General features: G+C 43.6%; 1 long non-coding RNA gene across 1 annotated transcript; it reads left to right on the top strand.

Annotated features, from left to right (window-relative positions):
• The first annotated feature begins 684 nt into the window (after window positions 1–684).
• On the top strand, window positions 685–1,550 carry LOC140905842 (uncharacterized). The gene is made up of 3 exons (XR_012156959.1): window positions 685–765; window positions 863–971; window positions 1,391–1,550. It is a non-coding gene; the product is annotated as an uncharacterized LOC140905842 (long non-coding RNA).
• The last annotated feature ends 17,141 nt before the right edge of the window (window positions 1,551–18,691 follow it).

Genomic DNA, 18,691 nt, shown 5'->3' with positions numbered 1-18,691 from the left:
CAATCGCATGCTTAAGTGTTTACAGGGCTGAGCCTTAGTTTCTGCTCAGACCCAAAAGACACACAGAGCATCTGTAGTAATCACAGGATGGCTATGTTGAGGGGTGGAGAGTTGGTGAGAATTAACCCTCTTTTGCTGCTTTCTTCACTTTCCACTTGCCCTGATTTTTGTGTCAGGGAAATCTTGCATATCTCGGACTGGCTTCAAGCTGTGCAGGCCAACATGCAGCTAAGAAATGAGGTTAGTCTATATATAATACCCAAAAAAGAGTCACCAGTTTGGGTTCACATGAGGTTAGGACAATGTTTAACTGAATTTTGCTTTGAATTTCAGGAACTAAAACTCACAAATAGAATCTCAGCCAAAACCACATTTTACATGATTTCCACCCAAAACTATCAATCAGCCCGGAGCCATTTGTAACTTGCCCAAAATTTTGCCTAAATTGGCTTGAAACTTGGTGGAACTTGTTCAAAACTCAACCTAAGCTCTCCAAAAGGTTCGGAAACCTGTCTCAAGGATTGGGGTCATAATTGAAAGTGAAACCAGAGCAGTTTTCTTCCTCCTGCACATCCAAGGGAGGGCAGAACTCTTCAGTCTCAAACCGCAAAAGGGAAAATAAACGTTTCCCAATCTCTGTTTTGGGAACTAGCGATAAAAATACTTTGTATAACAAAGCTGTTGTAGATACATAGTCATCATCCAGGTTTCAGCGCTGTCAGATCAGGGAGATCTATAGCAAACTCTAGAATACCCAGGCAGATGGTAAGTAGACTGTGCAGATTCCCTATTTCCCAAACCTGCACTGAGTTGAGGGACATCTCTTTTGATTGCTGATTCTCTCTTTCTGGTTGACATACAGCTAAGAGAGGTAAATATTCTGCATAGAAGTAGGACAAAAATAAATTCATGGAGGAACGACGGCTTCTATATTGCAAGCTGCTGAGCACCCTCAACGTCCATTGAATTCGGTGAGTGTTGAGATTGCTCAGGAGGTGCTCAGCACCTTACAGATTTAAACCTCAGAAGCAAATGTATTACTCTGAATCAGGGACTGTGTGTGATTTGCTCTGCTAGTCTCTGAAAGTCTAACTTGAGCCACACATTTCAAGGTAATGCGCAAATTCGAATGGGTAAAAAAATCCACTAACAGCTTGGAGGCTTCCAAACTACAAAATGTTTTGTTTGTGTAATTTTTTTCAGCAGTGTAGGTCTGTGTGTTATTGGTGTGTGTGCTTTGAAGAAATCACCTTATTTTTTATTCAAATGAAAAAAATGCTCAGGCTCCCTCCTTCCCCCACCACCCCCCCCCCCACCCCATTATTTCTAGCCCAAAGACATACCACACAAAAGTAAGGGTATTAAAATAATTCTGCTTTTTTTTTTGCAGTGTTGTTGTAGCTATGGTGGCCCCAGGATATTAGAGATACAAGCTCTTCTTCGGGTCTGGGAAAGGAGAAGACCTCCCACTCTTTGAAGCAGAGCCGGCCCCCTTCCCCTCCTCTTCCCCTCCCCCCACCCCCGGCCAAGTCAGTAGCTGGCGGAGCCCGGCCGGGGAGCTTGGGTAGTTGTGGGAGCCGCGCGGACCCTCCACCTGCCCACAGTGCTGGGGGGGGGCAGGGGGCTGAGAGCAGCCCCCGGCCTGTATCCCCACTCCCCAGGCTTCCCGTCCAGCCCAGGGCAGGTGGAGGGTCCGCAACTTTTCACCGGCTCACCACAGCTGCCCACAGGGCTCTTACTCCAACCTGGCTCCAACTCGGAGCTCCAGCCCGGCCATGGTAAGAGCTGTGTGGGCAGCTGTGGGGAGCTGCGGACCACCCACTTGCCCTGGGCAGGGTTGCTGGGTGTGGGGACATGGGCCAGGGGCTGCTCTCGGCAGGCCCCCAACCCAGGGCAGGTGGAGGGTCCGCTGCGACTCTCCACAGTTGCCCACACAGCTCTTATCATGGCCAGGCTGTGGCTCCGATGCCCTGCCCCCCAGCCGGAGCCGGGTTGCGGAGAGCCACATGGGCAGCTGTGGGGAACCTGGGGCCCTCCATGTGCCCTGAGTGGGGGACCTAGGGGATGAGACCCTGGGCAGGGGGCTGCTTTCGGCCCCACCCCTCCCTGGGTGGGGGGAGAGGGGACCGGGCTCCCGTGCCCTGATCCAGCTTCCGGCTTGGCCAGGGACAGGGCCTCAGGGGGGAAGAGGAGGGGTGGGGGCAGGGCCTCAGAGGGGTGGGGTCTCTGCCCACCAGTCCCCCCACTTTTGGGAATGTTCCAACACCCTTGCTCTGTGTAGCTCGAGAGCGTGTCTCTTTCACCAGCTAAAGCTGGTCCAATAAAAGATGTTATCTCACCCACCTTTCTCAGCTGCTTTTTGTTATTACTAGGACCACATTGCATTCTGATTTAAAAAGTAGCACTCTATAAATTCAGTGCCATACACATTAAACGGGTTAAAAACTAGTGAATGGATAGTTCTAATAAAAAGGAGGGAAATTGGTAATGGGGAAACATCACCAAAGGTGTGTATTTCTAGTGGGATCCCAGAAGAATCTATTCCTGGCCCAATGCTATTCAATAACTTTAGTAATGATCTAGAGCGGTGGTTCTCAAACTTTTTTTTCCACCGACCACTTGAAAATTGCTGAGGGTCTCGGCAGACCACTTAAAAATCTTTCCAGATGTTGTTTGTACCGTTAGCTAACTACTGTGAAGCACTTTGGATAAAAGCACTATATAAAAAATAATAATAATAATAAATAATAATAAACTTTTTTTGTTCAACAAATAAAAGCACACAACTCATATTTTAATATTAGTAGTCTTACCTTTCTAATGCGATGGATATGCCCTCTCTCCCCTGCTGCGGCAGTTTCTGAGCTGGGGCTGGGAATGCGGGGGGTCTCTCCCTCTCTCCCCCACCGCAGCAGCCCCCTAGCTGGGGCTGGGAAGGACATCCATCTCTCCCTGGCAGCCACAGCCCTGAAGCTGGGGAAAGTCACCTCTTGCTCTGGCCACCGCAGCCCTGCACGTCCCAAATTCCCCCCACTCCCTCTTCTCACCCCACTGCCCTACCTACCCCCTATTCCCCCCAAGGCCACCACCTCACTTTACATGTGTGTCTTCTCCAGGAGGTTCCATGCATCTGAAGAAGTGGGTTTTGTACCCACGAAAGCTTATGCCCAAATAAATGTGTTAGTCTTTAAGGTGCCACCGGACTCCTCATTGTTTTTGTGGATACAGACTAACACGGCTACCACTCTGATACTTGAGCTATTTGGTGAAATTCTATATCATGTGTTATTCCAGAGGTAAGACTAGAAGATCATCATCATCCCTTTTGGCCTTAAAAATATATGAATATATTAATCTATAAAGAAAATGCAATACTCAGTGCATAATTCTTGTGTCCGTTCAATGAAAGATTTTCACAGAACAGTTTATTAGGGTTTTTCCAAAGCTCATTGAAGTCAGTGAGAATATTTACATTCACATCAATGGGAATTGTATTGAGACCTTATTTTCTGTAACAATCACCATTGCTTGAGCTCTGTTTTCATATTGCCTTTTAATGCAAAGATTCTCCTTGGCATTCCCATAATGTTCTCATTTCCTTCAGGTGCGCAGATTGATGACAGAGCCATGCTGAAATAAGAGCTAAATGAGGTGAAAATATATCCCATAAAAACTCCCATTAAAGAGTTTAAAGAGAGCCTTCCTACTGGTCTGACTCTGATAGCCCCATTTTATTCCTTCCAAGAAACAGCAAACCCTTAATCCAGTAAGAATGCAGCTAGAATCAAAGAGCAAGAGGTGGCATTAGGTTGCACGAAGAGGGAAAAAAAGAAAAAGAATTTTACAGCACACTTGGAATGAATGGGATATCATTATAGCCACGGCATAGCTCCAGAGCCCTGAGACAGAGAGGCGAGCGGATGTGGGAGAACAATACGATAAACTGGCAATCTATGAAAAAATCCATGATCAAATAGCACTGGGTTACTGTAATGTAACAGACCATTGAGTGCCTAATGACCCAGCCTCCATTAGGAAATATATGCATAAAATAAAGAAGTACATGAACTGCTTGTATTCAGCTATAATTAATTAAGAAAATTGAGAGAAAGAATCAGTTTGAAAACAGCTCATTCTCAAACAAAGACCCCGTCTCATCTGTAAATCAGATATAATCTAACTCCCAACTCCATCTCATGTTATTTATTTTACTTTTTTTAAAAACCAGATCCTGTTCAGTATAGCATCCCAGATTCTGGGGAAGTGATGGTTTGTGCCAGGTACAGTGTGTGAATTCCGCATGCATATCTTAGACTACATGGGTGGTTGTATGGTTCTCTGTTCATGCTTGTTTATCTTCAGTTTCAGTGCAGTGTATCTGGTTGATTTTTTTTTATTGCTACGTTAATGTAAATGTAGTAGGTAGCATTCTGCTCTCATTTACCCTGTGCAATGCTACTAAAGTCAATGCAGGGCAGAGAAGGGTAAATGAGGGCACAATTCTGCCCTGTGTCTATGTTTTATGGCATCTGCACAACAAGGTGTAATAGACGCATGTTGAATTTACTGTATTTTCATATATACATGCATATCACAGTATAACCATTCTGGGACAAATCCTGAAAGGTACTGAGCCTCTGACAAGTCCCTTTCAAGTCAATAGAATGGGGAATGCACAACATGAGCTCAGCACATCTCAGCATTTGGGCCTGTGTCATTTTTCACATAGTGTTGTCCAATGAGAGTTTTTCTTTGCACTTAATCTATTTTGTGATTTTCTTATATTCACTGATGTTGCTAACACAAAGAGACAAATACACAGAGTTCATTTAGCATATAGAGACACTCACATTCAAGTAGCTATTGACTGGCTTGGAAGCCAATAGCAATAGAGGACCCAGGAGGAATATAGTTTCCCATCTATTGACCTGAAGTTGGAGGTTAAGGGGAACATTACATAATGAAAAGAATGTGAGCTGACATGATGGGAGGAGCCTATAAAAAGACATTTTCCTTCCACACCCTGTGATCACACCACTATGCCTGGAATCAGCCTTTGGATCTGGGGGAGAGCCTTCAAAATGATTCTTTGCTTCCTCCTAAATTTTCAGACAGCCATCAGCCATGTCTGCTATAAGCATACAGCCAAGACACTCATGCTGGCATCCATGCATAGTTGTTAACACTTACTTTTAAATGTCAAGAGACAAGTCTCCAGGTCCCTGATAATAAGCCCACTGAAGTCAATGGGAGTTTTCTATTGGCTTTGGATCAGGCCCTATATGAGCTGTTAGGGGTGAGGTGGGAAGGGAAGGGTGGCTGCTGGGTCCCCTTTCACCAAATGTTAGATTTTCTCTGTCTTCTCCTGCAGTTATTTAACTACAGAATCCAGCAACACAAACACCATAGTAAGGGATCAAGAATCCAGCCCTTTGCCTCAGATGTACAGAAATACAGGAAACTACAACCAAATAAAGGAGCCTCTGTTAAATAGAAATCAACAATTCCCTTAAAAGTTCTGCATGTGATTTCTTGTTTCTTCACTTCCTCCCATTCTTTATCCTTTTTCCTCTCCTTCCCTTCTCTGACACAGGCACCACTGAGGTTCCCCATAAACCTTATTTTGATCCCTTGGCCTGGTTCTTGTTTTGGGTGTCTTGTGTCTGCATAAACCTACTCACAGGAGTAAAGCAAGCAGCTTTTGGGCCACAAGGCTGCAGCAGGTGATATTCGGAAATTAAGCCCAGTCGCCTTTCATAGAAAATGTTGCCCCACCATGAGTCCAGACTGCAGTCCACAGGCAGGTGTGCCTGGAGTAGAGAGAGGTGATAAGATGCCTTTTCTCCACTTTAAGCCCCACCATCACTGTCATGCCAGGGCTACAAGTGCAGTCCCTTCTGCATGCAGGCATTGCTCAGTGCTTGCTCTCAGGGTCCTGCCTGCCTGCCATTCTTAATGGCCAGAGTTGCTGCCTGGCCATGGAGGGGAGCATGTACTTCCTCCTTGCAGGAGTGTAACATTAAGTGTGCTCCCTCTGCATGCCATGCACCCTGGGAGGCATCGTTTCTCCCTAAGGTCCTAATGCTTCCTGGTGACCTTGCGCCTGCCCCTGACATAGGACTGTGGCCTAAAACCACAATAGAGCCCATAGGAACTTTGTGTATAAAAGGCTTCCATTTCTTAGAATTCATTCTCTGCTTTAAATATGTGTTTGCAGGGCACCTCCATTGTGAATTTTTGCCCCCTCTTAATTTCAGGGTTGATAAAAGGAACTGCAGCCCCACCCATCACCCCCTTCCCACTCAAATCAACTGCCCTGGTTTGGACCACGCTGCGCTTTGGCAGCAGAAAGGCCCTCATCTCCAAACCAATGAAAACAGCCAGTTCAGTAAATCTGGCATATTGCACAATGTTGTCCTGTGGGAACAAAGGGATTGACAGAGGGTTACTCTGTGCCGAGGATTCTCTGGTGTGAATGTTCTCCAGCTAACTTTAGAGTGACAATATCGTCTAATTATAGCGAGAGTGATCTGTTCTGTGGGTGTGTTTTTACTTACCAGTGTGCGTGCATGGGTCTTTGGGATTCTAGGTGTGTCCATTGGGGGCACTGTAGATTGAGCTTCAAACATATTAATTACTCATTTGGGTGCTAGCATCTACTGTTGGTGGATTTAGATATTTTACCTGTGATTTGCAGGGCAGGGAAATACGTACTGATCTTTTCTCCAACATCCTGAACCTATGCATGGACTCTTCCCTGTGCTCATTGCACACCCTCCCTGGATCCAAGAGATGAGGTGCAACTCCCAGACTGCTGCACTGGGCAGCACAGCATGGGGAGGAGGTGACCAGCGCTCTGTGGAGAAAGAAGTGGTTCGGGACTATTTAGAAAAGCTGGACGTGCACAAGTCCATGGGGCCGGATGCGCTGCATCCAAGAGTGCTAAAGGAGTTGGAGGATGTGATTGCAGAGCCATTGGCCATTATCTTTGAAAACTCCTGGAGATCGGGGGAGGACCCGGACGACTGGAAAAAGGCTAATGTAGTGCCCATCTTTAAAAAAGGGAAGAAGGAGGGTCCGGGGAACTACAGGCCAGTCAGCCTCACCTCAGTCCCTGGAAAAATCATGGAGCAGGTCCTCAAGGAATCAATTCTGAAGCACTTAGAGGAGAGGAAAGTGACCAGGAACAGTCAGCATGGATTCACCAAGGGCAAGTCATGCCTGACTAATCTAATTGCCTTCTATGACAAGATGACTGGCTCTGTGGATGAGGGGAAAGCGGTGGACGTGTTGTTCCTTGAATTTAGCAAAGCTTTTGACACGGTCTCCCACAGTATTCTTGCCAGTAAGTTAAAGAAGTATGGGCTGGATGAATGGACGATAAGGTGGATAGAAAGCTGGCTAAATTTTCGGGCTCAACGGGTAGTGATCAATGGCTCCATGTCTAGTTGGCAGCCGTTATCAAGTGGAGTGCCCCAAGGGTTGGTCCTCGGGCCGCTTTTGTTCAATGTCTTCATTAATGATCTGGAGGATGGCGTGGATTGCACCCTCAGCAAGTTTGCAGATGACACTAAACTGGGAGGAGAGGTAGATACGATGGAGGGTAGGGATAGGATACAGAAGGACCTCGACAAATTAGAGGATTGGGCCAAAAGAAATCTGATGAGGTTCAACAAGGACAAGTGCAGAGTCTTGCACTTAGGACGGAAGAATCCCATGCACCGCTACAGACTAGGGACCGAATGGCTTGGCAGCAGTTCTGCAGAAAAGGACCTAGGGGTTACAGTGGACAAGAAGTTGGATATGAGTCAACAGTGTGCCCTTGTTGCCAAAAAGGCCAATGACATTTTGGGATGTATAAGTAGGGGCATTGCCAGCAGATCGAGAGACGTGATCGTTCCCCTCTATTCGACATTGGTGAGGCCTCATCTGGAGTACTGTGTCCAGTTTTGGGCCCCACACTACAAGAAGGATGTGGAAAAATTGGAAAGCGTCCAGCAGAGGGCTACAAAAATGATTAGGGGACTGGAACACATGACTTATGAGGAGAGGCTGAGGGAACTGGGATTGTTTAGTCTGCAGAAGAGAAAAATGAGGGGGGATTTGATAGCTGCTTTCAACTACCTGAAAGGGGGTTCCAAAGAGGATGGATCTAGACTGTTCTCAGTGGTAGCAGATGACAGAACGAGGAGTAATGGTCTCAAGTTGCAGTGCGGGAGGTTTAGGTTGGATATTAGGAAAAACATTTTCACTAGGAGGGTGGTGAAGCACTGGAATGCGTTACCTAGGGAGATGGTGGAATCTCCTTCCTTTTGAGGTTTTTAAGGTCAGGCTTGACAAAGCCCTGGCTGGGATGATTTAGTTGGGGATTGGTCCTGCTTTGAGCAGGGGGTTGGACTAGATGACCTCCTGAGGTCACTTCCAACGCTGATATTCTATGATTCTATGAACACTTTGAAGATATTATGCTGAGGTACAAGAGCCAAATCCCCTTCTCTTGCCACTGATTCCACCCTGGTACTCAGCAGCTCCTTCCCATCCTGTGTCTCAGAAAGATGCTATGGTTTCTCCATCATTCTTGGCTGCCGCATCATCCCACCACACAAACTTGTGACATTGCCAGGGATAGCTGCAGCCAAATGATGGGAACGCAGCTTCCTGCCACAAAAAACTGCTGCAGCAGATGCTTAATGAGTACCCTTTCCCTAAGATTTGTGCTGACTAGGGATGTGTAATCAGTTTGCATCCAAAAAAAAAACAAAAACCTGACCTGAACTTTTACTCAAAAGTCAAACTAACTGACCTAGAGATTGGTCTGAGAAACTGTGAAGTTTGCACTGAGATCAGAGGTTTTGGACACTGAAAGATTAAAACACAGCTGCAGCACTATTCCGGTAAGAGCATGACAGCACAATGAACAAGCCCTTTCATGGAGTGCCTTAAAAATAATGCTAAGTTATCACAGCGCAACAGAAGTACAGGGAATATAATACTAACATATAACAAACAGGACTCAATTCATGGTGAAGGTTGCTGGCAGCGGTAATCCCACCTGTAGTAGGGGAACAGTGATGCAAACTATCACAAACCCTGCTTTGCCAAGTTAAGGCATAAAAACATTTGCATAAATTCTCCAGATTTCTGAACCTCCTGTTTGAAAAAATTATTACACAGATATTTCTCAAACTGTTTGTAGCAAGAATTCCATCAATTCATCTGGAATTGACTCATCAAATTGTGTGACTGGTCCCTTGAGTCATGTGATATTTTTTCTGTTATTTGATTTGATAACTTACATTTTTTAAAGTATAACCTCTAACCAAATTTGTTTGCACCCAGGATAAAATTTCATTCTGTGCCAAAAGCTCATCCAATTCCTTGATTACACCTCAGTTTTGGGCCCAAATGTTGCAGTTCAGGAAACATTCATACAAACAAAAACATTCATTCAGGAAAAGCAAACAACAAAGGGAATATAAACAGGCCACATCTGTTGCTAATTCAGCAAGCTGTTTGCGGACAGGTTTTTACATTATTCCACCAGCTCTCATATGTACAATAACATGACATCACCCGAATCCTACTACTATCATAGGGACTGACCGATAGCCCATTGAAGACAATGGGATTCTTTCTATTAACTTAGCGCACTTTAAATCAAGCTCTTAGTTCAAACTGTTGAATTTTTTGGTTTGTTTTATAACCCTTCTTTGTAGAGCACAAAGGATTCCTACCCTACATTTTACTGAGTGGTGATATAGGGTGGGAATCAACCCTGTTAGGCACCTATCAGCTATTCTTCATGTTGTATCACCCTTCAGAGATTGATTCTTCACTATGATGCACCTTTTGCAGCCATCCACACCTGTGTAAAGTAGGTGTCAAATGTTACCAAATCATAATGCCAGCATTTCCCCATGCACACTTTGCAAATAATTAAGACACTCCCTCACTTTAGATTGATTGATAAAATGGAACCAGACAAGATTAATTTTGATCCCCTCCGATCTTTGAATGCTTTGTGTTATGACAGGGTGTTAGATAACATGTCAGGTAATGCATCATGTCACATTCCATGGCTGTTTGATGCCATTTAATGCAATACATTCTGGCACATCATGATGTGATGACACAAAATGAGAGAGAAGCCAAGCTGGCAGTACCAATTACCCACTCTTAACCCTTAGTCAGTGGGAAAAAAAATAAAGCCAGATTCTGGTTGTCCCACAATCTGCTTATTCCCTAAGCTTAAAATTTAAGAAAGTTTGTGCTGTGTGTTCTTCAGTCCTAAGTCATTATGAAATGTTGAGATGGCCAAAGTATCTATGCTCTGGACTTCATCAAAGATCCAAGAGAATAATCTAAGAAATTGTCTGAAAATGTAAAGCATTGTTCCCAGAGTGTCAAACTGAGCTGATATTCTGTGTCTAATAAGCTGCAAAGCCACAGGTATAAGGAACTATAGGAAAGAAAAGGCAGGAGAGATCAGCTGGAAGCACCTAGTATAGTGGGGCCCTGGTCCACTTCTGGTGAGCCAAACACAAGATCTGTACACAAAGGCCATGTATAACCAATGCAGGTTTGTGAGTATTGAAGCAAGGTGAAAAGTAACAAGCAGGACAACGGAGTAACCTAACCCTGCCTTAATAAAAGCGCTACTGGCTGCTGCCAAATTAGTCCTGCCTAGTAGCAGGAATAATATCTAAAAAAGAGGAACACAGAGCTAAGGGTCTCCTTAACTTGATGAAGATCATACCTGAGACCAATTAGACAGCAAAGGTCACTCACATGACACCAAGCTTCCTGCTCCTTTCCAGAACAACCCTCAGACTTAAATTTACAACTCCCCATAACATTCTTAGCAGAGATCATCTCCACCCACATCATTTGGATCTTATATCCAAATTTCAAACACCTGGCCGTTGGGGTGAGTTCAGAGCCAGGATTCTGATTCAGCTTTTTCTCTATCTAAATCTAACATATACTGTGTCCTCTTTTACCAACAATACTGTATTAGGCAGTACCCTTGAAAAATCCACATGTTGGTAAGAATGGCATGTCAGAGGTTGCTCCTCTTCTTTCCTCACTTTTCTTCCTTCTCCATTCTTTGCTTCCTCCATTGATCCTGCCTTACAGACACCTCCTTTTTGTACCTTAACTTTGTTACACTTCGCTGAGTTTTGAGATTGCACCCAGAGAAGTAAGTAGGTGACACAGTGGGCAGTGTTAGTAGGGAACATAAAGAGAACTAAAGAAACAAGGCAGGTAGCAATGATGATTAGGTTTACTATCAGTGATTTGTATTCTTCTACTACTTAGTAGCCCCAACCAGGATTGGCAGTAGTGATGGTCAGAAAATGGGTTTCTTTTTTTGTGGAAAAATTTCAACAAACAAAAAAATGTTTTCCATGGAAAATTTTTGACTTTTAGTCAAACAACTGAAAAGTTTTGAGCTGAAAACTTTGGTTTTTGAGTTTGGGGGTTTTTGATAAAAGCTGAACATTTCCTCAGAAAGCCACACTTTTTGTGAAAAACTTTTAAGCTGCATGTGCACAACTTAGCTCTGAGTATCACACCTGCATTGAGGCAAACAATATAGCTCAGTGTGTGAAAAAGATTTTAGATCTCAGATTGTAATATTGGCCTGACTTTGTCTTGGTTTGTTCCCACACAATCTTGCAGAACTCTGGAAATAAACTGTGTAATGGTATATTTTCGTTAATCATCTCCACTGCTGTAGAAACATTACACTATCTGCAGAAAATGTTTAGCTTACAGTGTGAGAAAGCGAGAGAGAAAATCTCTAAAGTGTCTGCCATTAAAAATGGCAATGAGCATATCTAGTTATATCATTTAACAGCTGGCAACTATGAATATGATATGGCAGATCACAGCTAGGCTGGACTTACAAAGTCCATTTTGTTCAGAGCTGAGCAAAATTGCAGAGATTCCTTGCAAGAAAGGCTGAGGGAAACACAAAGTTAGCCAAAGATGTGTTTTCTTCTGTTGGGATATACATTGCAATTAGTATCTTTATTTCATTCTGACATATTCTTCCATTAGTTTCTTTGGTGGAGCGAAAGAACTAGCCAGTCTCCAGCAGAGCTGGGGGACTGAACAAATTTCAGAAGAACACCATGTAATCACATAAAGAAAAGTGCTGAAATGATGCAATCAAATTCCAACATGATGGGATTAAAAAAAGACATCTGAGAACCATTGTACCAAGTCAACAGGGCAACTGGAGGATTTAGGATAAAATCTCTGTGACTGGGATTTGGAAGATGGTTGTGAGCAAAAATATATACATCAAATATTTTCAGTACAGAAGAGAATGTGGCCCAGACACGTGATTCTTGGACAGAGCTAGTGACACAGCTCAAAGCTTCAGGATTCTTCTCCCGAAGAAATGACAATATCTTCACAAACCATCACGGGCCAATCAGTACAAATCCTACATACTTGCAAAGCACATGGAGTGCTACACTGTGGTTCATGGCTACTCTAATATTTAACTGGGAAGTGTGCTTTCCAGCGACTACAGAATTTAGGATGCTATGATTCTTTGATCCAAGCAGTGCATGCTGCATGAGAGTCGTAGACTGTGCTGGGCCACACCCTCTGTGTCAAACGGATGAACGAGCTAAACCAAAACAAAAGAGATTCTCACACCTCTGAGCTTTGGGATGATTCAGAGCCAGGTCAGAATTTAGCAGCCAGGGCCTGCCTGTCTGTTAAAGATAAAGGTGTCTTCAATGCCCAGTGTTTTATACAAATTAGGTGTTGCTTTTTGGCTCCTGGAGGTATACCATTGCTTGGATGGTCAAAGTTTGGATGCCCCAGTTGTAACAAATGTTACTCACAGATTCTTGTGCAATAGACAATGGCTTCCTAATTCAATTTGATCTGAAAATTTTTGTTACAAAAAATTCAGTTTTTATCAAATAAATGATCCACGATTTAAGAGTGAGGACCATTCTTATTATTTAATATTTAAATTATTGTATAGGCCTGGCATGACATAGGTAATTAGACATGGGTGAGGCCCTATTTTTTAGGAGACAGGATTCTGGAGGTAAATGAATCAGCAGGCTGGAAAACAGAATGTCAATAGTAGCTAAGATAAGGGGGAATGCCCAAGGAACCATTTACAATGGACAAGATAACAATGGATACGATTAAGTCAGGAATGTAAAGAGGAGGTAAAGAGTAAGTCATACATGGACAGTGAGCGGACAGAGCATACTGACCAGGGATTGGCTCCTACAAAGTAACCAAGCCAATTCCAAAACGTGTGATGCAATGTATACTAAATGCAATGTAATGTGTAAATGCATATAAAGGAAGGGATTTGCTGTGTGACTTTGGATGTAAAATATGCCCTGTATCTACACCCTATGCTTGCATCTGGTCAACTCAGCATAGCTTTCCTGTATGCCAAATAAAGGAACCAGAGTAATGAGACCATAATCCAACTGAGTTCTTGGGAAACTGAGTGGAAGAAGTATCGGGGGAACCCCAACATAAGGTAGCACCCAAAGAACCCAACCAATCTCTAGATCCCATTATGGGCAGTGCTGTACAAACACATACCAGGACACAGTCACTGCTCCCAAGACTTCAAAAGCTAAGGCTAGAGTTTGACGTTCTCAAAAGAGCCATGTAAGGGGCAGTGTGTAGCTGCACTGCCTCGGGAGCAGACCTGGAACTAAGTCATGACTCAGAGTGTCACAATCTGCATTCCAGGTTCCCCACTTAGTCCTAGGGAGAAATAATCTGCCCTAGCCCTGTACTTGGTACAGATTACACTTCTCCTGCACTGAGGTGCCCTTCCCCATAATCTCTGCCCACCTCCACAGGAGGGAGAATAGCAGCCCCATGGAGTCTGATATCCCAACTGCATTGCTACCCAGAATATGGCTAGCCTGGGCAGGGGACCAAGAGATGCCTCATATCCCCTTACTTCCTGCATCACAGCCTTGGACTAGTGACAATCTAGCCCTAAGACAACAAATGACACATGAATGGGGAGAGAGATACACTCTGATATATACCATATATTTTATACAGTGTATCACACACACAAACTTGCAATTTTTATATCACAATAAAGAAATGAAGCACACATCATCTATCCCCAGCTGCCTCTCAACTCCTGTATAATATTCATATTAGTATCGTTATCTTCTCTTTTAGCTCCATGCCCATATTTGCTTTGGCATTGCTGCAGTGTTCAACAGCACATCACCCAAGGGTGCGCTGCTGGAAATTTAACTTGTTATGTAGTATATGGTATACAGTAAAACTGTGAAACCTTAAAGGACCTCTACTGTGCATATTAGAATATTAATCAAACTAAATCAGGAGCCTTTCAGTTGTATTGATTTCCTTTTATGTTAGGATTTTTTTAAAAAAGGTGAAACTGATCATGTTGTGGCTGAATGTCCTGATCTTACATTCTGTTCCTAAGGAATCAGAAACTGTGGTGGGAGGTGTTTGCTTAAATAGATCATACAATGACCTACATCTCAGGGATACCAATTACTGTCCTTGTGCTGCTGGAAGTTCTGCCTTTGGATGAGAGTGAAATCAAGACCCTGCCCATCAGAGCAGCAACATAAAGCCCAAGAAAGAATACTCATGTTCCATTTTATCGAATCGTATCAAGGTGGACTGGGCCTTGTGCACTGAAATGTACCACACCTTCCAGCTGCAAGGAAGTCGCTAAAACCTGATCACTGTTTCTGCATGTCTGTTCTCAGGAAGGTCTGGTTGCCAGCATTAACACTGCAATGGATGCCAGGATTTCGGTGTAAGGGAACACTTAAATTACATTACAGGGGTCATTTTCTTACAAAAAGTTTGATCAGCCTCTGGTTCATTATAACCAATTCACTCCTACTGTTCAAGTTTTCTGTTTGCAAAACTTTTCAAAGGGCACTGGATTTCCTTAGCTAATTTGATGCTTCTTTTGTTTTTACTAATCAACAGTCGTACTTACTAAACAGCGTGTCGCTTACTAGCTGGTATGTCACCTGTGAGTTAGAAATCAAGGTTGAGATTCTCAAAGCTGCCTAGGGGATGTGGATGCTTCATTCCCATTCATTTAGAGGGCTTTAAAAACCTCCGTCTTCCGCAGTCATTAGTTAATATAAAGAAAGAAGAGCTCAAGAGTTAAATTTTGCTCAGTGTTAGACCAAAGTGGAGCAACTCCACTGAAATCATTTAGATTTTATGAATGGAAAGAAATAAAACAATATGGACCAGATGGTGAACCCTTGACTCAGAATAGTGAGTAGTTATTCACGTCGGGCCAGATTCTGATGCCCTTACTCGAGCTGAGTAGCACCGTTCTCCTCATCTAGGCCTACAGAAGTGAATGGGGCTACTTGTCAGGTGCTAGTCAATATATCAGAACCTGGCCCATAAGCCGTCCCGCTGAAGTGAGTAGGTTTACTTGGGTGAGTAACTGCTCACTAATAATGGTTCATAATCTAGTCCTAAATAAGGGCCTGATTCATAGACTCTAAGGCCAGAAGGAAGCACTGTGATCATCTGGTCTGACCTCCTGCATAACACAGACCATAGAATTTTACCTAGAAGTTCCTGCGGGGAACCCAATAACCTGTGGCTGAACTACAGCACAGCTCTTAGAAATATCTTGATTTAAAGACTTCAAGTGACAGACCTTACAGTGAGCAGCACCCACTATATGTTCCATTGAAATCAAGGGGCTGTGAGCACCGTGAGGTATTATTCAGTGTGAATAAGTTGGCACTGTTGGGCCCTGACCAAATAACTGACATCAGTATCCAGCTCTCACTCTGAGTTCCACAGGAGGGAACTTACAATACACAGCCCCTGATTCTGCAATCCTTACTGTCCAAGACAGTGCTACCTAGCTCAATTGAGCTCCAAGCACTAGGGTGCACCAGGGGGTGCCAGGCTGCAGGGAGCATGGCACTCTTACATCAGAGTCAGTGCTGACCTCAGTGCACCGGCAAGATGCTAGGGTTTGGTGAAGCAGTATCATAGACTCCACATAAAAATAAGAGTTGCAGGGGTGGGCCATAATCTTTTATATCGTTCAGGTTCTGCTACTTTGATACACATTGAGGAGCAACTTACTCAGCCAATACTCCCGTTGAAATTCACGGGACTCATGGAGAAAGGTGCTACTCAATGGGAGCCATTAGTGTTTTCATTCATATACTCATAGCTTCCAAGGCCAATAGGGCCCATTGTGATCATCTAGTCTGACCTCTTGTATGACACAGGGCAAAGACCCGCCCCAAAATAATTCCTTTTGGAACTAGAGCACAATTTTTCAAAACTTCTGACCTTGATTTAAAAATTAATTGATTGATATTATAACCTCCAATTGGTTTCCTCCACCCCCACATTATTGCAGCCCCAAGGATGGATTGTTCCTGGAGCAGCAATTTTCTCCATCTTTGAGATGCTCAATTATTTCCCACACAAGTTCATTTTTTTTAAAATTTTCTTACCTCATCATTAGGAGCAAGCCAAGCTAGTCTGGAAACAGACGCTGAAAGAGCCAGAGCAGAAATGGCAATAAATAAACAAATAAACAGGGACTCCACCTCCTTTCATCCGTTTCATCTCTCACAGAGACAGGTCATTACTGAGGATTAAGCCTTTGAGTTCAGGGGACCCAAAGGCTGAGGTCAGCCTCCTGCTAGGATCCTTCTTTGTGTCTTGGCATCTACTTCCCGAGCCATGAAAAGCCATCTCTTTCTGCTCCCCCTGACCTTCCTCCACATAGAAGCTTAGGCCGATCTTTGAAAATTAAGGGAAAAAAGAAAAGGAAAAAACCTCCAGTTCTCAGCTTCTGACAAAAAATGAGATTAAAGTGTTCCTGGACAAGCCCAATAAAAATGGCTGAGAGGAAACTATGGCATGAGGCAAATGCAAATGGATCAATCATTCACTCATTTCAGTCCGTCTTTCACTAAGACATCTGCAGAAGAAAGAATTGTAGAGAGAGTGAATTTTGAAAAGGGGGTCTCTTCCTTCGCCTTCTCCTGTTAAAAGCAGCCCAATACAATGGCCTTTCGACCATAGTTAAAGAAGCCATAGGTAGGGGCAGAGGGTGTCTCATAGGATACTGTCAATTTGGGGGAGGCTTATGAAATCCACAATAGGAATAAAAAGGATTTTCATGGGTTTTTTTTAAAAATTCAGTAAAGAGGAGTTTGTTTTTCTAAATTTAAAACATTCCATAACGTTTTGTGAACCAAAGCATGTCAGTATAATGCACCACTCTCATCAATTATAGTAATACCAAGATCAGGGCCCAGTGTGTTAGGTGCTGAAGACACGTGTAGTAAGAGAGAGTTCCTGTTCCAAAGAGCTTTCAATCTAAAAAGACAAAACAAGCAAAGAGTGAGAGAAAAGAAGTTACCGTTATGGTTATTTTACAGATGAGGAACAGAAGCACAGAGAGATTAAGAGCCCAGCCCAAGCTCACAGAAAGTTTCTGACAGAGACAAGATTTGAACTCAAATTTAAAAAAGAAAAATCAGTGTAATGTAAGCTCTTCAAGGCAAGGGTTGGGTCTACGTTCCATTGTGTTTACTGTGTGGGCTGTATTCCAATATCCTTACTTACAGTGAGTAATGGTATCTTATTCTGAAACCCCTGGACTAACTGTAGAGTAATATATTCATAAATTCTAAGGCCAGAAGGGATCGTGATCGTCTAGTCTGATCTCCTGTATAACATAGGCCATAGGACTTCCTTGAATTAATTTCTGCACGAACTAAGACAGATCTTTCAGAAAAAAACGTCCAATCCTGATGTTAAAATGTTCAGTGATGGAGAATCAACCACAATCTTTGTTAAGCTGGTATTTCCTAATGTGCATACAGTGAATGCATCAGAATCTGGCCATGTGTTTATAAAACACAGTGGAACTATACAGCAGGACATAAATGATTTTTCATAACAATGTGGATGTTGTGGCAGGGCCTTGGGCTACCTGTCCTAGTCCAAGCCCACCTGATCACCTGGGTTGGAGCTCGGGTGGTCAACCCATGTCACTGCCTGTGTCACGACATCTGCACTGCTACTTTTAGCGCTTTAGCTTGAGCAGAGCTAGCGTGAGCCCGTGTTGGGAGGCATGCTCCCAGCTGTAGCGTTTACATACCCTTTGTCGCTAAAAGCTCATTTTAATCTCTGGAACCCGCTAGATGTCTGCCGTGTCGTTTGTAGCAGCAGCTTTCATTTGCTTAATCATTTGCTGACTCTGTTCCCTTGTGTTTAATTGTCTACTAACAATCTGAGACCACTGCCAGTCCTGCTGGCCAATACTATCTTGTTGACTCTTTGTGCTCCCTTCTGTCTGTCTCTCTCCATCTGTCGTCTCTTGTCTTATACTTAGATTGTAAACTCTTTGGAACAAGGACTGTCTTTTTGTTCTGTATTTGTACAGCACCTAACACAGGGGGGTCCTGATCCACAACAGTGGGTCCAGGTGCTACGGTAATACAAATACTATAATTATTCCTAGTCAGCCAATTGACGTTTGTTGGCTGCAACAGCACATTTACACATTGCACATATCTGGGGAGGTGGTGGATTAGTCAGCTTCTGCACTCTTCAGACGAAGTCTGGAAGTCTTTCTATGGGTACGTCTACACTGCAACCAAAGACGTGCTTGCAGCTCATC

Source organism: Lepidochelys kempii, chromosome 2, assembly GCF_965140285.1.
Source record: "Lepidochelys kempii isolate rLepKem1 chromosome 2, rLepKem1.hap1, whole genome shotgun sequence".
NCBI lineage: Eukaryota > Metazoa > Chordata > Testudines > Cheloniidae > Lepidochelys > Lepidochelys kempii.
The sequence above is the reverse complement of the archived record's forward strand: the minus strand, read 5'-3'. Positions and strand labels throughout refer to the sequence as shown.